The 19,640-nt window shown below is 44.7% G+C and overlaps 1 protein-coding gene and 1 pseudogene across 3 annotated transcripts in view; both read left to right on the top strand.

Annotated features, from left to right (window-relative positions):
• The window catches only part of SMYD3 (SET and MYND domain containing 3), a 689,934-nt gene that overhangs the window by 494,126 nt on the left and 176,168 nt on the right, over positions 1-19,640 (top strand). The gene's annotated exons all lie outside the window — the stretch shown is intronic.
• On the top strand, positions 1,408-1,566 carry LOC116622802 (annotated as a pseudogene).

The raw sequence follows: 19,640 nt of genomic DNA on the forward strand, positions 1-19,640 counted from the left end.
ATTGAAAGCTCTGAGTGCCTTGCAGAAGATGTAGAAACTATTTCAGTGGTAATGGGAGCCACTGAGCAATTTCTTGCATAGAGGATTAGCAGGTGTGATTCAAAGATCCCAGTCTGTGCAATGTGGAGATTAGGTAGAGGGAGCTAGAAGTCAGGACGCCTGAATGGTGTGGCCATCTCACCTGTCCAGATGAGATGATGTTGACCGAAGTTGGGGCAGAGGTCACAGAGATGGGAACAAAGGGACAGATTTGAGATATACTTAGCAGGTGGATTGGACAGACTTGGGATATGATTGAGCATGAGACATGAAGACATGCTTGTCCTTAAGGACTGCTTTGCATGACTGAGTAATTGGGGGGGCATTAAGATAAAGGAGGGAGAACAGGAATTTGGTAGAAGGTAATGGGTTCACTTTTAGGCATTGATGTCTTTGAGGTGCCTTTTGGACAAATAGAAGGAATTGTCTAACTGATGACTTATATGAATTTGAAGTTTAAGAGAGAGGTCTAGACTTGAGAGTCATCAGGATGTCGATGTGAGTTAGAGATACAGGTATAGATGAGGATTCTCAGGCAAAATATGTACAGTGGGGGCACCTGGGTGGCACAGTGGGTTAAGCGTCCGACTGGAATTCGGATCAGATCATGGTCTTGGGTTCCCGGGATCAAGCCCTGCATTGGGCTCCACTCTCAGCAGGGAGTCTGCTTGTCCCTCTCCCTCTCCTTCTTCCCCTGCTTGCACGCGCACACGCCCTCTCTCTCTAAAATAAATAAATAAATCTTTTAAAAAAAGTATACAGTGAAAAGAAGAGGGCCAAGGACAGGGCCTGAAGGACTATCAACCTTAAGGGGATGGTGAAAGCGGACACTTCTAAAAAGGAGACCAAAAAGGGACGGGGGTGGGGGGGCGGTGAGGTGGTAGGAGACCCAGGATGGAGAGATGTTACAAGACCCAGAGGAGGAGGGAATGCCACTTGGACAGGTGAGCAATGCCAGATAGAGCAGAAAGACTGTGTAAGGTAGATACTTGAGTATCCATTGACTTGCAAACTCCAGTTGATGCAGGACCTGGCAGGTGTGTGTTTGGTGGGCTTGACAGAGAGCAGATGTCAGGTTGCAGAGCAGGAAGGAGTAAGTCGGAAGGAAGAAGGTGGTGTATGGAGAACATTCTTTTAAGCATTTGAATACATAAAGAAGAGAGAGATATATACTATGCCCATTCCCGATGAGGTCAAAGGAGATTTTTGCTTGTGTTTTAAAATGAGAGAAATTTGAACATGTTTATATGCTTAGGGCAAGAAGCAGCCTGGAGGGAGAGGCTCAGGAATCTGGGATGAAAGGGCAAAATCAGTGTAGCAGTTCTTAGGATCGTGTTTCTCAATGCTTGGTCTGGAACCAACAGTATCAGCTTTGTGCAGTGGCAGTATCGTAGCCAATGAGGTTTATCCGAGGCGCAATTATTGCTAATTGGAACCAACAGTATCAACGTCACCTGGAAATTTGTTAGAAAAGTAAATTATCAATACCCACATCAGATCTCCTGAATCAGAAACTCTGGGTTTGGGCCAGGGTGGGTTTAAGAAGCCCTCCAGGTGATTCTGATGCACACTCCCAGTTTGAGAAGTCCTGTCCTCGAGGGAGAGGAGGGGTGGGATCCAGAGCCCAGGTGGTACACACACCTTGCCCAGGAAGGGAGGGTGCTTCTGCAAGGGCACAGGTACAAATAGACTCATGGTGTGTTTTTGTGAAGCTGGGGGAGTTTGCTCCCGATTGCATAATTTTTCTTGTAGAAACAGGAAGCAGCTTTGTCTACTGAAAGATCCTGGGGTAAGAGTAGGGTTGATTAAGTCCATTCAAATGCATACACATTTAGGTTTTGGAAATAGTGCCTCCTGGTTGAACTAGAATGTGAGTAGTTTTAAGCTGAAATATACCTTATTCTTTCTCTCATCCTGTTCCTTATTTCTTTTGGCCCTTCTCACCAGCAGCAAAATATCTTACTTACTGGTTCCTGATCCCTTCGAACCAAAACTATCCCATCATACTATGTATTTGGAGACTCAGTCTTTAGATGTTTGGGACTTTGTGTTTGTTTGTGGTTTCAATGGTGCTTTTATATCATTTCCTTAAATCATTGGAAACTTCGGAGAGACGGCTGAAATCACATCATCAAGAAGCAGAACAAAGAAGAGAATTGAAGCAGGGATCCATCATACCAATAGGAGAGACTTACAGATGTTCGATTTTATTAACACTCGCACACAGGTTTGAAACAAACAAGGGAAGATCAGCACAGCTCCTTTAAGAAGAAAAGTCAAACCCTGTAAAAATCTGCTGTGAGCATCTGGTCAGGACTCCCAAGAGCCCATAGAGGCTGGACTTTTGATCTCCTCAGATTGGTTTCTTAGCTGGTCATGAAAAGTGGTTGTCATTTCATTGTAGGATTTCAGTCTTATGAAGGACTTTGACAGAGAAGCAGCATTTTGGCCTGTGTGGTTCTCCTAGAAAAGCAATGAGTCTCTGTAATTAGCCATTAACTTTCTTTCCCTATTTTGTTTCCTTTTGATGAAAGTGCATTTATATTAATTCTAATAGAGGCACACCATCCCCCAAGGGCGGATGTTAGAACTGGAAATAATATCCTGAAGGTTGTGGCAAAATAAGGTCAGGTGAGGAAGAGGGGACACTCGGTGTCTGTTAGACCTTCAGTATCACGTGTTCTCAGCAGGTAGCAGGGGAGCAAGGTCAAGGTGAGACATCAGCTACCTCCATGCAGAGCCCCAGGGCCTTCAAGAGTCTTTTAGGAAATGCTGGACCATATCTCTTATGGTGTGACTGCAAGAGAAATAGGGAGGGCGCCTGGGTGGCTCAGTCGGTTCAGCATCTGCCTTCGACTTAGGTCATGATCTCAGGGTCCTGGGATCGAGTCCCGCGTCAGGCTCCCTGCTCCATGGAGAGTCTGCTTCTCCCTCTCCCTTTGTCCCTCCCCCCTGCTCATGCTTGCTCTCTCTCTTTCTCTCTCAAATAAGTAAATAAATGAATGAATGAAATAGGGAAATCCTCTTCTAACTGGAATATAACACTCTTCAAAGCAGGTCTAATGAATCAATCCTTGTGTGATTTTTTTGCTCATCCTATGGAATAAATAGACTCTCTGAATGTTGTAGGAACAGTTTATATGGACCATGCCATGACATTTTTCTGTAGTACCCAGATTTTTTATTGCAGGGGATATGAATGAAATATGAATTAAGTGGGTTTAAGAGGGAATTAATTAAAGAAAACTTGTTATATCAGGATTTCTTTGATAGAGTATTTAACTTACAAATAATCCTTTTACTGTTATATCAGGTCACCCTTCAGACTGACATTTTGATTTTTTTCATATTTCATCAGAAACCGAGGCAATAAATGCCACCTTTATTTAAATCTAAATGTGATCTTATCATCACTGTAATTAAAACCTCCACTGCCTTTAAAGATGGGAATTCAGTATTACCCAAAAAAACTTTACGGGAGAATATGCCTTGGTTATGTAGGAGAGTCATAGCTCCACGAACCTCCTGACAAGAAGGTGCCCCAGTGCTCAGGGTCCCGGGGACCCTGGATGTAACCACAGCCAGCCCAGAGAGAAGACCAGGAGAGGCTCCTGTCCGAGCGTGCCTTGAAGACATGTGGATGGAAGCAATAGTTCTTTAGAGTGAGCGGAAAAAATAGAGAAAAATAATAGCGAATTCTTTCTTTATGCGACACGTTCTATGTGATCATTTTCCAAGTTAAAGGACTCTTTCTTACTTTAAACTTAACCATAAACAATTTTATTGGAGCCAGAACTTGCACATGCTTTTAATATTAACAGTAAAGGATCTTTCTCAGGAAATGTCTGGCTTTTCCGTTTCTTTCTTTGCTTTTGTTATGGCAGGATAGATGGGGCTTTTTCTTTCCAATCTGAAAATCTTTTTTCTTCCTCAGTACCTTGAGCATTTGTGTTTATAACTGTTTGGCTTCTGACAGCTGTTTTGGGTTCCTCTGTGTGAAGGAATCCTTACATTTGAACTGCTTTGCAAGTGTTTATTCCCTTCAAACATTCCTAATGTAAATGCATATATATATAGAAAAGGGACTTTGAAAGGTGCTTCTTAGTTAGGTTTAATCTGTCCTGACAACTCAGCATTATTGAATTCTTGTAGTGATTATGCCCCGCTTGTTTGTCTAAGTTGGTGCTCACGGAGGGCTCCGAGGTAGTTAGTTAACCGAGGGGCATCCAGTGGCAGCTCCCAGATCCTTATGGTCAGGCCTCTCAGCAGGGACAGAGCTCTGGACACTGGCCCGGCCCAGTGGGCATCCTCTCGCACTACCCGTCGTAGAATCTCAACATTTATTCGGCTCCATCTTCATACCTAAAAGCAGGTATTTGAGGCATCAGAGATAGAGATCTGAGCCAGACAGACAAGGTCTCTGTTCCCTGAGAGCTTGATGTTTAGCAGAATCACAGTGGGAAGATTCAGATGAGGGCTTGGGAGACTTTTTTGTAAAAGACAAGATAGTAAATATTTTAGGCTTTTGGGGCTTTCTGAGTTTTTGTTATAACTATTCTACTCTGTGCTTGAGCACAAAAGCAGCCACAGACGGTACTTTAGTTAATGGGCAAGGCTGAGTAGCAATAAAACTTTATTTACAAAACAGGTGGCCAACGTATCACGGCTTTGTCCAGATAATGCCGGCAATCCAGTGGACAGCTTCTGTATCCCACATCTGGACTGGGATTTTGTTTCTCATGCTCTCAGGCATCTCACCAGGCAGCATCGGGCAGCCGTAGAGACAAAGTGCATTTCTCAGCATTTGCTGGTTATTGCAAAATTACTGACGGCTGCATTTGTCATGTGCTTGGTATTATTTTCTCTGCCTTGGGTTTAATAGGTTTTCTCAGACTCCTCAGTGAGGGTGTATCACCCTGATTTGCTCTACCTGTCATGTGTGTAGGAGAAGCAGAAAGGAAACAGACAAACCCAGGTCCAAACCCTGACCTTGGAATGGAGCATTCCTGCTCCCATTCCCGCTCGGGGGAACGGTGGTGCCGCAGACCTACCTCCAGCTGTGCGTAACCTTTCAGCTGGGTCCTATGGGTGATTCAGGATTTGGGTCTGACCCTCGGGAAGTTCACAGGCACAGGAGTCAAATAGATGAAGAAAGTTCTGCCTTCCTTCCCCGGTTGTGTCTGACTCCCTGTCGCACTGAAGCAAGGAAGCTGAGAATGACCAAGACCCCAGCCCCGTGCTAGATGAGTTCACAATAAAGCCAGTCGATAATAACGCACAGTGAAATGCAGTCAAGTGATACCGCCTGTAACAGAGACCGCGCGGCCTGGACCGCGGCCCCTCCCTCTGTGTAATTCACACGGCTTCCCAGCGTGCCACGCGCCCTTCTGCGAGGCAGGTTACCGTCTCAGGTTAGGTTACCTGCCTCAGGCAGGTTACCGCCCTGCTTCCGAGCGAGGAGAAGACGCAGGAATCCGCCCCCACAGCTGACGGGGAGCAGGGCTAGCGTATGAGCCCAGGCAGTCTGACTCTAGAACTGTGCTTCCACCCGCCAGGCTCTAGAAGATAATTCTGCTCTTTGTAAGTATGTATGCGAAGGTGTAACCTCCGGGAGATTGCTTTTTTTTTTCTTTTTACAAAAAAACAAAAACAACGTTTTGTTAACAGCATTTTTATTTTTCGACAAAAGTGCTCACTATGCCTGGGATATTCGAAGCTGGATCCAGCCCACAGATGTGTTTGGCCAACACAGGTTTTTTTTAGAAATCTGAATTTGGACACTATTCCTTTCCACGGGCTGCCAGAACGAAGTACCACAAACGGGGTGTCCGCAGAGTTGGCCCCTGTCAGAGTTTGGAGACCATCTGCTCCGTTGCTGTCTCTCGGGACTGGCGACAGCTGGCTCTCCTCGCTGTCTTTTGGCTCCTAGATGCGTCACTCCGATCTCTGCCTGCACCTTCCTGTGGAGTCCTGTGTCTCTCCTCCTGCGTCCTTCTTACGAGGATCACCGGTCACACTGGAGTAGGGGCACCGGCTCCAGCAGGACCTCGTTTAACTGATCCCATCTACAGTGACCCTGTCGCCCAGTCATATACTGAGATACTCGGGGTTGGGGCTTCAACATATCTTTTTTCAAAAGACACCTTTATTTTTATTTTTTAAAAGATTTTATTTATTTATTTGACAGAGAGAGACACAGCGAGAGAGGGAACACAAGCAGGGGGAGTGGGAGAGGGAGAAGCAGGCTTCCCGCAGAGCAGGGAGCCCGATGTGGGGCTCGATCCCAGGACCCTGGGATCATGACCTGAGCTGAAGGCAGAAGCTTAACGACTGAGCCACCCAGGCGCCCCAAACAGACACCTTTAGATAGGGTAGAGTTCCCTGTTCACCCCCACCCCTCCCATTACTTTACTCTGGAAGAGAGTCACAAGTCTCTGTGGCTGCTGGCCTCCTTGGGCATTTGAGTCAACTGTCCTGCCTTCCAGATGTTTCTGTTTGGTAGCGTGGTGGTGGTGGTGAGAGAGAAGGTTTGAATGACAGATTTCTAGTCATCTGATTTGCTTCACTATGAAGCTGAGTTTATTCTTTTCGCTAAAGGGTTCCTGCCCCATATTAGAAGGCACATCCCACTGGGAAAGGTGGATATTTGAGGGTAGGCTATACTGCCCTGTATTTTTAGTCCCTTTCCCACGTGTTTCCGGGGAAAAGACTCTTCAGCCCTGGGCACCGTGTGGGTTAGCAGGAGTTGGGAGAAACGCTGGGAGGGAGTGGATACTGGGAACCCCGCAGAGGTGGGGCAGGGAGCAGCTCATGCTGACCAGCATGCTTGCCGCCTGCGCTATTGCATTTAGGATAGACTCTAAGAAAGCTCCGGGAATAGTTCTCCTTCTCCCGCTCTCCCACTTAATTTCTCCCAATAAAGATGATTCCTACTCACTCATGGGGTAGAAAGCCCACTCTGTAAAAGGGCTCTTTAATTTTGGAAACCCAGAATACCTATAGGACCAAATTAACTTCGTAAGGGATGAAAATGACAAAGGGCAACTGTTGTACTTATTGTTTTACAGGAACACTTAGTTGACTTTTAGTCTATTGCCATTCTGGTTAATTTCTACTAAACTTTAAATGCTCAGCAAACTTTCTGAGCACCCGCCATTATGTTGGATACCATGAGAGACATGAAGATGGATGAAAAGTGATTCTTGCCCTAGAGGGGCTTATACATTAGGGGTGAAAGTATGCATACGAATATAAATGATAGAACAAGGGATGGGCAAAGGAACGCATAAAGATGCCACATTTCTGAGATGTTCAGACTTAGAAGAGTTTACTTGATCATTCATGGAGCCAGCGTTGATTGGCTCCTCCAGTGGCCCAGGCCCACTGCATTATAATAGGCACAAATGGTAGCATAATGAGGGACGTGGACTCTGGGCATGACTTTCTGGCTTGGACTTGGCTCTGCTTCTCACTGGCTGCATGACCCGAAGCACGTGTTTAACTTCTCTTTCTCTTGGATTTCTTCATCTGTAAAATGAAGATATTAGTCCCTACCACCTGTGGTTTGGGCGAGGATGAAAAGAGCATATATGGACAGGCTGAGGGTGAAAGCGAGCACACACTGTAAAGGCAGTATGACTTCCGGGGCGCCTGGTTGGTTGAGTCGGTTAAGCATCTGACTCTTGATTTTGGCTCAGGTCATGATCTCAGGGTTGTGAGATCGAGCCCCATGTCTGGGCTTCACACTGGGCGTGGAGCCTGCTTAAGATTCTCTCTCTCCCTCTCCCTCTGCCCCTCTCCACCCCTGCTTATGCACACATGTGCTCTCTCTCTCTCTCAAAAAAATAAATAAGTAAATAAAAGTAGTATGACCCCCGCTTTCCTGGAGCTTACCTTTCAGAGAGATTAATGACAAGTCAAAAAGAAATAAAGAACTAGTACAATTTGGGGTAGGTGGAGAGCAAACAAAAGACAGTATTATCATGCAATGGAGAGAGTATTAAAGAAGGAACTACTTTGAATTTTGTGACCAGGGATGGACTCCCTACAAAGGTGGTGTGTTTAAGCTGCCTGAGGGAGCAAGCGTGGAGAAGAGGAGGGAGAGCAGGAATTGCGCAGTGGGTAGCAGGCAGGGCCGGATCAAGCAGAGCCTCGGAGGCCATTTGGAGAAGTTTGCATTTTATTCCAAAGCAGTGGAAGGCCATTGAAAGGTTTGAAAGACGAGCGTGACCGTGAACATGTAATTCATGTTTTAAAAACATGATTTTGTTACTATGTGGAGAATAGATCTGAGGGGTCTGGAGTGTAGGCTGAGTGCGAGGTGGTTAAAGTAGCACAGGAGACGAATTCGCTTTCACTAGGAGGTTGGCATGGGAGATGAAAAGAAGTGAGCAGATTCAGGACACTGTCTGGAGGCAGAATGGTCTGGACTCTGATGAACTGGATCCGATGGGTGAGAAACAGAGAGAAAGAGGAAGGTTTTTGCCCTCTCTCAGGCTTCTGATCTGAGCCTTTGGGTTGATGAGATGGGAAGGAGGGAGGGAAGGATAGGTTTGGGGGCAGCACGGAGTCATGTTAAATTGAAGAATGTCACTGACAGAGACTTCTGCTCACCGAAACGCAGTTTTAGAGAAAATGAGTGTCACGGCTGGGACACTCCCAGCGGGAGACACGGCTCTGAGAGATGTGGGCGGGGCGGGGGGGGACTGGGGGCGTGTGCCTGGCCAAGTGGCCCCCTTAGCAGAAGCCAGCCCTGACAGAGAGGGTGGCTGTTAGCCCTCTCCCTTTTCCCCTTCCAGATGTCCACAATAAGTTACTTTTCACCTGACTTTATTTGGATAAAAGTCTCGTGGAAGCGGAAGGGAGAAGCTAATGTCTGCACCTCCATCATTTAGCAGACACGTGGGAGGGACCTAGCTGGTGTTTAATAAATATTTGTAGGTTGGCTGAATACCATGTGCACGACACAGATGCCCCGGGTTCCGTGGCCTCCTGAAATCCCTTCCAGGGCTGTGTCTGCAAACTTCCATGCTATAACCTCAGAAACAGGATTAGAATCCCAGCAGAAGCAGCAAAGAGGATGGCAGTTGTATCAAAGACCGTTTGAAGGTGGTTTCTGTACCGTTGCAAGTTTGGGCTTCGTCCTCCCCTGGAGGCACCCTCACTTCATGACTCTGCCCTTCTGTAGCTGAGGGCAGCAGTGGGGTGTGTGGCCGTGGGGCCCCTCGGCCCGTGTGGGCAGCGGGGTGGGGACAGTTACGGTGGCAGGTGGGGTCCTCATTTGTGTATAGAACGCCCAGCAGTGGGCTAGGTGCTAATAAATACTGTGCTGGTTAAGGTAAGGTCGGGCTCCTCTAACAAAGGAACTCGGCAGTAGGCGATAGCTGGAAAGAGACCAATGTTTATTTCTTCCTCACCAATGGCACGTTGTGAGTGGTCCAAGTTCATGAGTGGCTCTGCTCCATGCTGTTCCTTAGCGCCCAGGTTCCTGGGATGGTGTTTCTCTACCATCCCTGAGGGGCTTGTCATCATAGGCTCTCTCCAACGAGAAGGAGCAAAGAAAACCCAGGAGGGGCGAGCCCACTCACGTTCCACTGGAGAGAACTTAGTCATGTGGCCAAGCCTGATCCTGGGGCTGGGGTGGGGGCGGAACCTGGAAAAGTAGTTCCTTCCTGAGCCCCGGGAGCAGGGAAGACCAAGTGTTGGTGAACAACTAGCACTTTCCAGCACATCCCATGGTGCAGGCATTTTTCTGTATGTTTTGCAGATCAGGACATTGAACTTGCAGAGGTTCATTTACTTGATTTGCCCAAGATCACCAGGTTTTAGGGGGGAAGGCACAGAGTCTAACTCGGCTGTGTCTGATTCCGAAAACTTGTGCTCTCTTCACCACATCGCCAGGGAACGCTTTGTCATTGTCGTAGAACAGCGAGCTTACAGAGGAACTGAGTGCATATTAACTCGCTTGTGGCTTCAGAAGCACATCTCCAGCCACCGGACTTACCCAGCCAGCTGGCGTGTTTCTTTTTCTTTTTTTTTTTTTTTTTAATTTTTTTATTGTTATGTTAATCCCCATACATTACATCATTAGTTTTAGATATAGTGTTTCAGCTGGCGTGTTTCATGACCGAGCAGCAGAGTCAAAATGTAGTGTAATCCTAATGAATCAGAATCTGATCTCCTTGACCTCAGCTTTCAGGAGATAGAGGTGAGGACAAGAAGACAGTCTGGTTATGAGAGTCTTATTAAAACATTCTAGGGATGGCCTGGGGTCAGAGGACATTCAGATCAGTGCCTGCTGCTCACTTGGGACAGTTACAGCGAGGGGTGGGTCAGAGGCACTGCAAGCCTGGCGGTCATCTCAGAGGAGGTGGGTCGATGATAGCACAGCTGCGCCTGGAAGGATAGCAGAGCGTTCACGGCAGACTTGCCCTCAGCTGGGCTTTGGGGTCTGCATCCCTTTGGTCAGTTGCCAGTCATGTAACTTTGGACAAGTTTCTCATCTTCCCAAGCCTGAGATCTCTCATCTGTGAAGTAGGGTTCATAAAGCATTGCTTTAAGTGTTAGTGGCCTACCACGAAGCAGCATCGGATTTTCCCTCAGGAAGAATAATGCGGTTTAATCAGACCAGAGTGTGTGTTCTGTTAATGGCCTGTGTAAACTAAAATTGTGCAATAGCTAGTTTGGGTGCAACCAGGTATTCAAATGAAACATTGACATTTTTATATGTTGTTTTAATAGTCCTTATGATAAATGTCAACAAAGTGTACTTTTTAGAGACACTTGGGTTTTACACACACTTTGAGAGGTAATAAAATCTCCCATTGATGCTAATAGCATTCAAACGGAGTAAAGACTTAGCGGTGTGACAAAAAGTAAGTTACCTTGCTCTTTTCCTAATGTAATCTGAATTTTAAAATAACACAAAGGAATGCTGTTGGTATTTATTCAGGGATCTGTGCATGCAGTTGATAGATACCATTTATCTCTGACAGAGGAATCCATACTCTTGGCCTTTTCCCCCCGTCAGTTAGTTGGGATTTCCTCAAAACCCCTTGCCCTTTGCAGGGTTGGTGTGCTCTTAAGTAAATGAACAGAATATATACTTCGGGGTTTGCGCTGACTGATTTATAACAGGATGGCAAATCCAGCACAGAAAACAGGGTCAGGCAAATACCGTGGCTCAGGGACTCAGCTGATTCCAACAGAGAGCTTTTTGCTCAGTGTGTCCTTCCCCTGCAGCAGAGGAAGGTGGGGGCTGAGGCCTGGACCCCATGTGTACTGTAAGCTCTGGCAGAACATTATCCTCGCTGTTACTGGGGGAAGAAGTGGTTGCAGTTGTTACATTGTTAGCGATGGTCCTGTTACTCCTGGTTATCTGTTGTTACGTGCCATCCCCTGAACAGTCATTAATTAATTGTTGTGACTAATTTGCGCAGTGACCCGATGCTAATTTCTATTCATCCAAGGCTCTCAGTTTCTTAATTTAAAGAGAAAAAAATCTAGCAGACTTATTTTTATTATATTTTGCCTCCTGTTCTGACTTAACAAAGAGAATTCACAAGTACTTTTTTTTTTTTTTGAGGAGAAAGATCAGTTTAAAGAGTATTACCAAGGTAACACGGTATTAACTGAGAAAACCATGAGCATTATATACTTCAGAGGTTGTTTCTCAGAGCACAGAAGCAATCCCTGAAGTGTCCCAGTTTTATGATGCAGAGTGTTTTCAGCTTCTCTCGTGATCAGGGATGGGAAGAGGGAACATTTCCCCAGCAGTCTGTGCAGACATCTTCCATCACTTGGAAAGACACAGACCTGAGGATCATATTTGACAACGCAGGAAGAATGTGGGCAGCACAGAGTTATTAATTGGAATTTGGGAAATGTGTGTTTTGTGTCTACCATCTACACTTGTGATGTAGGCATTGTTATAGTTGTCTTAATATGTGGAAGACTCAGTTTTTGAAAGGTTGAATAACTTGAACAAGGTCATGAGATTAAAATATGCCAGAGCCAGGATGTAAACCCATAAATCTGATTTCAAAGTCCATACCCTCTGCTTTGCCTCACAGTGGTTTCAAAAACACATATTCGTAACAAAATTTATTTGGCCTTGACCTTCTTTCACCCTTTGCTTTGGAGCGTGTCCTTTTTCATTGTAACGCAAATTCTAAATCACTTTGTTGAAATGAGAAGTTCTAACCATTCCTTCTTAAAAAAGGAGTTTGGGTATTTTTTAAAAAATACTTTATTTATTTATTTGAGAGAGAGAGAGAGCATGAGCGCCTGAGCAGGGGGAGGAGCAGAGGGAGAGGGAGAAGCAGACTCCCCACTGAGCAGGGAGCCCGAAGCGGGGCTTGATCCCAGGACCCTGGGATCATGACCTGAGCCGAAGGCAGGTGCTTAACTGACTGAGCCACCCAGGTGCCCCAAAGGAGTTTTGGTCTTGAAGGATGATGCCATTTCTGTTGTCTGATGAAGGGCATTTCAGGCAGAGGACCCAGCATGGGCAAAGGGGTGGAAGGGAGAAAGTTGTGGGGTTAGTCAGGGAATGAAGAGTAGTTCAACTGCATGTATTGTGGGGGAGGGTCTTGTCATGACAAGACTGAAAACCTCGCCAGCAGCTGGTGAGCAGAGGGACGCCATTTTGAAGGGGGATCAAAGTGCTGAGAGCTGTGTCCTAAGATTGTTCCAACAGCAGTGTAGATTGAAGTGGGTTGAGATAAACTGAGAAAGAACTCACATTATCCATATAAGCTATTAGGGAGCTAGCGAAATCTGGATTTCCATTTCTTTGGTTCAGGAGCCATTAACTTTGTCACAGAAATTTCCCAGAGCTATGAACAAACACTGTATCATACTGGTTAAGGATGCAAAGTTTGGGGAAGTTAAGGAATACCCATAAGCCACAAGGTACATGCTCAAGAATTAAATATTCCTTAGCAGTGGTGAGTAAGCAGTTGGAAATATGAAAACATGAATTCCTACCACTCTCCTGTCTGTTGCCTCCCACCAACCGTTCCACTGAAACTTGATTTCTCCTATGGCTATTTGGGTAAATTAGTCACAAATGGAATTATTCAAAGAATGATGCATTTACTCTGCATTTAATGCTCTGCCATTACCCCTCTGTTTAGGGCTTTGATCTCTGTTGCTTTAATTAAGAAGACTTTTTTTTGAGTTATGCCTGCCCCTGCTCTGAGGGCCCCAGGAAGTCTGTGTCACACGGTCAGCGGCCCCGTTGTGAGCATCCCAGATGAACAAAGTCTGGCTTACAGATGCTTCGTTTTGGTTGGCCCAGCACACATCACACTAGCTATAGCCACCAGATGTGGTCACAGGTCAGCCTTTCTTGCTTCTCAGACTGAAACAGATCCACAGTACAACAGATTTTCAGGAACAACCCCACGTTTCCAGATGTGCCCCTGTGCTATTGACTTTTCCCAGACTGATTGTTCATAATCACTCAGTAGGTATTGACTGATCACCGGCTATGTGCCTGGCATTATCTTTGGAGTTTGGAATATTAAACTTCTTTCTAGTTCATTTATCTGGTAACTTGTTTATGATCTTAAAAGCAAACCAACAGGGAAAGATTTGCAGAAACATTCAATCATATTTGAAATAGGTATATTTCTACTAGACAGTGAAATATATGAAAAGCTATAATAATAAAGATAATACAATGCTAGAATATCATGTAAGAACAGGAATTATGGTGGGATAAAAATCTTTCAGCCTCTTTCTTCTCTCAAAACTCATTGATCACCGTGCAAGACCAGGAGAATGAGGAATAGAAACACAGATTCTACTTTCGATAAGATCAGGAGTTGGCTCTAATGTCGGTCTACCAACAGGGAAGCTAGAAACATTAGAGTTCTGACGGCTGCATTAGCAGGGTAGACCAGGTGAGGTCTGAGGGCCTACATCAGTGGCTCCCAGGGAGAAGCAAGCAGATTTACTGCCGAACTCTGGAAAGGCTCAGAAATTAAAGACGCCGGGTACTGAAGAGGATGAGTTGACGCGGGGAGCTTGCAAGAGAAGGAGTGTTTGAGAGATGCAGAAGGTCCTCCCCTCCCACCAACCAAGGTTGGTGCTCGCTCACTCTCCTTCACAGTTAAGTCCTCTGGGGCAGGGTCCCAGGCCTCAGAGAGAGCAGAAATTGTGGATAAGGAGGAAAAAAGGGCCATAGATTATCTGAAATTCTCTCCTTTCCCAAGGGCCAGACCTGTAGCAGCCAGGTTTATACTTTCTGTTGGTTAAAAATGGAATTTTTTTTTTAAAAAAATCTATGGCTGGAAAGTAGTTTGGAAGGAAATATTCCATAATTTTAGTCCTGGTTAGAGAACTCTTGGTGATTTGTTTTTCTTTTTTTCCTCTGTTTTGCACATTTTATGTCAGGTGTATGTATTACTTGCATGCTAAAAATAGCAAAATAATTCAGAGAAATAGTCATCATGGTGAAGAAGAAAGGAGGAAAAAACTGTTTATCAAGGCTTAGTTAGTATGCTCCTGAAAATCATCTTTTTTTTATATATATAAAGATTTTATTTATTTGAGAGAGAGAGAGAGAGACAGTATGCATGAGCAGGAGGCGGGGCAGAGAGAGAAGCAGACTCCCCACTGAGCAGAGAGCCAAAACGTGGGGCTCAATCCCAGGACCCGAGATCACAACCCCAGCTGAAATCAAGGGTCAGGCGCCCAACTGACTAAGCCCCCCAGGTGCCCCTCAAGTATACTTCTTTTAAAACTTTTTTAAGTGGTTGCCCTAGAGTTTGCAATATAAATACACATTTACAACTAATCCAAGTCTACTTTCAAATAACTCTATACCACTTCATGTGTAATGTGAGTACCTTATATTAACAAAATAATTCTAATTTCTGCCTCCTGTTCCCTAATTGCTGTCATTCATCTCGCTTATATGTAAGCATACATAATTCAGTATATTGTTGCTATTATTTTGAGCAAACTTTTGTTTATTAGATCAATTAAAAATAAGAAAAATAAAAGTTTTGTTTTACCTTCCATTGTTCCTTCCTCGATGCTCTTCTTTTCTTTATGAAAATCCGAGTTTCTGACCTACATCATTTTCCTTTTCTCTGAAAAGCTTTTAACATTTCTTACAGCTCTACTGGCAACAAATCCCCTCAATTTTGTTTGTCTGAGAAACTCTATTTCACTTTTGAAGGATAATTTCACAGGGTACAGAATTCAAGGTTGGTGATTTTTTTTTCTCTTAACATTTTAAATATTTTGCTCTACTCCTGCTCACATGTTTCTGAGAAGTCAGATGCCATTTTTTTTCATGTTTTTATTAAAGATTTTATTTATTTATTTGAGAGAGAGAGAGAGAGAGCATGAGCAGGGGGGAGGGGTAGAGAGAGAGGGAGAAGCAGGCTCCCCACTGAGCAGGGAGTCCGATGCGGTACTCAGTCCCGGGATCCTGGGATCATGACCTGAGCCGAAGGCAGATGCTTAATGACTGAGCCACCCAGGTGCCCTTAGATGTCGTTTTTATCTTTGCTGCTCTATAGGGAGGGTTTTCCCTCTGGCTTCTTTCAAGATTTTTCTTTATCTTTTATTGTCTGAAGTGTAAATATGGTATATCTGGGTGTAGTTTTTTGTCCTGTATCATGCTTGGTGGTCTCTGATCTTTCTGGATCTGTGGTTTGGTGTCTGACATTTATTTGGGGGAAAATCCCAGCCATTGTTGCTTCAAATATCACTTCTATTCCTTTCTCTTTCTTCTCCCTCTGATAGTCTTATAACACATATGTTACACATTTTATAGTTGTCCCACAGTTCTTGGATATTCTGTTCTGGGTTTCTTTTTTTTTCCTACCTTTTTTCTCCTTGTTTTCCATTTTGGAAATTTCTATTGTTATAACCTCAAGTCTAGCCATTTTTTTCCCTTCCCCATGTCCAGTCTAGCAAGGAATCCATTAAAGCATTCTTCACTTCTGTGAATATTGTCTTTTCTCCCTAGCATTTCTTTTGAATCTTTCTTAGAATTTTCCATCTCTCTGCTTCCATTATCTACCTGTTCTTGCATGTTGTCTACTTTTTTTTTACCCCCCATGAAAGCCCTTAGCATATTAATCAGTATTTTTAAATTCCTGGTCTGATAATCCCAGCATTGCTGCTGTATCTGGCTCTGGTTCTGATGCTTGTTCAGTCTGTTCAAACTGTGTTTTTGCCTTTTGGTATGCCTTGTCGTTGTGAAAGGCCTTTAATAACGTTGTGGCGAGGTCTGAGGGACCGGGAAGCGCCTGTAGTCCTGTGATTAGGTCCCGTGAACTTGATCAGTGCTTCTCAGTTTTCTACCCGTCTTGGGCGGGACAAGGTGTCTAAAGTGAGCTGGAGATGGGTATTTCCCTTTCCCCAGGTCAGTTAGGCTCTGGCGGAACCCCAGCAGGGTAGGCTATGGTAAAATCGTTTCTCCTGAGGCCAGCCCTGGTAAAGAAGAACAGAATTCGGTGACATTTTCTGAAGTGGTTGCTTTTCCCTCCCTCTGATGGGAGCATGAGATGGTTTTTCTCTGGTATTAACTGTGAGGGTCTGCTAGAGCTCTTGGAGGTAAAACACAAAAGTGTGGGGGTCCCTCAGACTGGGTCCCCCCCCCCAGATGTTTTGACTCTCAGACTTGGGCACTCTGAGTCTCCAGCAATTCATCTGTTACAGTTTAGGTTTTCTGACCCAGCACTGGGTCCTGCCGAGGTTTCTGCTTCTGTAAGCTGTGATTCTCTGTATCCATCTCCCCAGTTTGGGGGCAGCAGTCTGCCCTGTGATCTCACTTGTTGGACAGTTCTAAGAAGAATGGTTGATTTTTCAGTTTTTTCCGCTTTTTACTCGTTAGGATGGAGTGGGGACTTCTGCACTCCTTCCATGCTAGAGTGGAGAACCCAGTCTCATCCTGTTTTGAAAATGGGGCTTTGGACGGATTTACTTTCTCAGATGTGATGTCAGCAGCACAAACTGCCTGGCGACCCAGTGGCTTCTAGCTTTATAAGAGCGTATCAGGAAGGACCTCGTGTCTTACCCGATAAGCTTCCCTTGACTCTTTTATAGTTCAACTAAAATCCCAATTTCTGGCAAGATCTGAAACTGTAGCTTTTTGGGTTTTGTCATGTATTTAAAATGTCATCCCAGAAGTAAGCCCATGAGAGACATTATCATGTATTAAGGGCTACTGTGGTTTTTCCTCTATGGATGTTCCTTGAAACATGGTGAAACTCAGAGATGATTGGTTTTGCAGCTGTCGAGGTTGATCCCCGGCCCACGACTCTGTGTCCCTGTTTTCTCTTTACTGTTCAGCACAACCAGCATTTGGGGATCTGCCTCTCCTTCCCCTCCACCTTATCTGGTTGACATGTTGATGGGAGCTTGGCCGGGCTGCCTGGCAACTGAACCAAAAGCCATATGGCTTGTTCAGTCAGAAAGCATGTTCAGGAATAACAGAACCATGTGGACAGCCCTGCCCAAGATCTTCAATCGCAGAGGCATTGAACTTGAGAAGGAGGGTGGGGGTCACCTAGGCCTTCCCCTTGTTTCACAGTTCTGGAAGCAACATTAGCAAGATTGTGTCTCTGACAACGTCCAATTCTCCAATCATTCCACGTATAGTCACCCTGCAAGATAAATGATAAAATGAAATGAAAGAAATTAAACCCCTTGCTTAAGGCCCCAAGGGTAGTGCTAGAAACAGAGCGAGGAGTGAGATTTGTTACCCGCTGCCTTTGGATCTCACCATGAAGTCAGTGGTTTTGAAACCGTTTTCTCTACCACTGACCCTTTCTTGTGTCAAGTGCTGGGAAATTTCCTATGTGAAGCAGATGAAAAAAAGCTACTGGCCCATGTGGGAGGTTCTGCAGATGATGTTGTATTAGGAGTGAGACTCTGTAAGGTGAGCATAACCCTTGCCCCTTCCTCAGAGCACTGCTGCGAACATCGACCCCTCTCCCTTCTCTCCCCAGTTAATTTGGAAAGTTTTTACCAAGCCCCGTACCAGATCCCAGGCCCTGTTTTAAGCATGGGAGTGTATCTGTGAACAAAACAGACAGAAATCCTTACTTTCATGGAGCTTACATTCCCATAAAAATGAATCATAGTAAAATGGGTTTAGGAGAGTTGGGGCCTCTCCTAAAGATGCCCCCCCCCTTCTTGGCCCCCCAGGACTTCTGAGGGATCCTGAGAGTACCATGTGAAAACCACTGCACTAGGCCATGTGTCTTAATATTCAGGACGTTGTTCAGAGCTGGGGTGGAAAAAAAAATTGGAATTCTACGAGAGTATTTAAATTTTCCATTACTGACATAAACTCTTCCAGAAACACCAGGTAGGAGAGAAGGATGGTTCGTGTGTTTGAGGGTCCGGGTTGGAGAGCTAATTAGTGACTCATCCGGTTTTCCTTCCTTAGCCATCTTGAAAGCTTGCAGCTGTGCGTCTCACTTTGCATCTTATGCAAACCGATACTTTAGGGGGGAAAGGATGGGAAGGAAATTTGGATCCAAAATGCTGACAAGATAAAATGTATTCTCTGAAGACTCATTCCACTTAAGAATGAAGTTATAACCCAGACATCTTTTCTCAGCCAGCTGATGTGGGGAAAGTGGAAAACTTAAGAAAATCACTTGCTTGAAAATGATGTTTCTGGAAATCAGGGTTGACTCAGTTTATACCGGAAGAATGGGTGTGTGCAGCTCTGCTGAGAAGGGTACAGAGAGGCTTTTTTCAGAGTGCCCGAGAGAGCATTAAGAGGAGGTAACGAGCACTATCTTGTGATTATCTTCAGTTCGTTTCAGTGGCCTGCGAACATTTGGACCTTATCTAACTCCATCTTCCCTCGGAAATCATCAAGAACATCTGGGAGAATTTTAACAAACTAAGTTGATTTTTGGAGATAAGGGGGTGAATTTTTTTTTTTTTTAATGTTGCCATTTTAAGGGGCTACATACTGCACCGGAGACCTTAGGCATTGGTGTGGAATCTGTCCCAAGACATTTACGAATTTCCAAATGTAACAATGCCATATAACGTACTTCTCACTTTCTCTCTCCTTGAAAGATGTAAAATATAATTGAAAAAGTTAAGTAATCCAGATATGTAATGATTCTAAAAATTCAGTATTAAGGCAATTTCTACAGCTAATTTCTGGCTGGTCTTTCTATTCACTTCTTTCACCAACATTATCAGCTGGTTTTCATGTCAGTGTCATTTTCAGGCAGAGAAAAGATTCTTGCCACTTTACCCGTTTCTGCTTTTATTACAAACAGCCAAGAATAACAAAACCTATGAATCATCATCATTAGTTAATGGGCCTTTTTCTGTGAACATCAACGTTACAACGAGAGGATCCAAATACCTTTCTCAATAAAATTACAAATGATTACATAGTTTGGACCTTCAGCATCAAGCTTGGTCACATATGCAAGTGTTAAATCCATGAACATCGTCTGTCATACCTGCGGCTGATGAAATTTTCTGTCAATACTGATTTGCCTTCGGACTCCGATTTTGTCTGCATTTGTTTGTCCTATTAATTTTTTCCCCCAAAATACCCTGTCCAGTGCACTCAAGATATGTAGATTTTACTCATTTTC

The sequence above is a fragment of the Phoca vitulina genome, unplaced genomic scaffold, assembly GCF_004348235.1.
Source record: "Phoca vitulina isolate PV1807 unplaced genomic scaffold, GSC_HSeal_1.0 scaffold54, whole genome shotgun sequence".
NCBI lineage: Eukaryota > Metazoa > Chordata > Mammalia > Carnivora > Phocidae > Phoca > Phoca vitulina.